The 1,411-nt window shown below is 32.9% G+C and overlaps 1 protein-coding gene and 1 pseudogene across 1 annotated transcript in view; both read left to right on the top strand.

Annotated features, from left to right (window-relative positions):
- The window catches only part of AK9 (adenylate kinase 9), a 233,855-nt gene that overhangs the window by 43,732 nt on the left and 188,712 nt on the right, over positions 1-1,411 (top strand). The gene's annotated exons all lie outside the window — the stretch shown is intronic.
- The window catches only part of LOC102861936, a 15,373-nt pseudogene that overhangs the window by 2,021 nt on the left and 11,941 nt on the right, over positions 1-1,411 (top strand).

Consider the following 1,411-nt stretch of genomic DNA (forward strand, 5'->3'; position numbering starts at 1 on the left):
TAAAAATGTCAATCATCTAGAAATATTAAAAAAAAGTCACCTTTCACTTAGGGGAGGTTTACACCCCATTGATTTCTTGGTGCCTTTGTAATAGATTGGGTTTTTAAAGACCTAGTTGTCGGAGGACTTTGCTGTATTGTTTTCCATAATGTCCTCTCTAGCCACCATTGATTATGTAAAAAAAATACAGGAACTAGGTAATCATGGATGTGATTAATAATGCTGAAGAAGTATTAGCCTACCAAAGATACACTCAGGCTTTAGTGAATAACTTCACATAATCTCAGTTTTTAAACACATGCATATCTTCTCCAACATGAAATCAAAGCGCAGTGCAGGCTGGTACAAATACAAACGGAGGGGTGCCCATGTGGTTGACTTTCTTTCCTTTTGTTTATGGAAGATGATCAGCTGACAACAGCAGAAGTTAGCCAAAATTATGAAGCTTCTTGTACTGCTTAAATCCTGTATAATTTATTAATAAAGCAGGACAACTTAAAGATAGCCGTTAGAATTTTCCCTCTTACATTTCTTTAAAGTATTGCTATTATGGTACTACTGAGCGTTTTCTTTTGATAAAAAGAAAAATGCCATGGGCTGCAATCTTCTTCCATCACTTTTCCTCACCAGGTTCATTAATATGCTTATAACACTAGTGCCAGTTATTTTGTTGATAAAGCTTATAATGGTATTTGTATATATGTTTGCATTCCAGTTGTGTTCAATAATGAGTGTGTAAATTTCATACATGAAATAAATATAAATACTAATGTAAAAAACAAACAAACCGAAATTATAAAAATTAGAGCAGAAATAAATGAAATAGAAAACCAAAAAACAATTGAAACTATCAACAAAACTAGGAGCTGGTTCTTTGAAAAGGTCAGTAAAATCGACAAACCATTAGCAAAACTCAAAAAGGAAAAGAAAGAGAAAACACAAATAATGGGAATAAGAGATGAGTCAGGCAACATCACAACAGAACCAATGAGAATAAAAAAGGTAACATTAGAGTATTATGAAAAATTATACACAAACAAATATGAAAACCTAGAGGCAATGGACAGATACCTAGAAATGCACAACCTACCTAAACTAACAGAAACTGAAATTGAACATCTGAACAGACCCATTACAAAAGAAGAAATCGAAAAGGTAATACAACAACTTCTGACCAAAAAGAGCCCTGGACCAGATGGTTTTACTAGTGAATTTTATCAAACATTCAAAAAGGAATTGTCACCAATTCTACATAGATTCAGGAAATAGAGAAAGATGGAATTCTCCCAGATTCATTCTATGAAGCAAACATATCCTTGATACCAAAGCCAGGAAAGGACATCACTAAAATAGAAAACTATAGGCCAATATCTCTTATGAACATAGATGCAAAAATACTGAATAAAATCCT

The sequence above is a fragment of the Elephantulus edwardii genome, unplaced genomic scaffold, assembly GCF_000299155.1.
Source record: "Elephantulus edwardii isolate Elephantulus edwardi_28Jun2011 unplaced genomic scaffold, EleEdw1.0 scaffold00013, whole genome shotgun sequence".
NCBI lineage: Eukaryota > Metazoa > Chordata > Mammalia > Macroscelidea > Macroscelididae > Elephantulus > Elephantulus edwardii.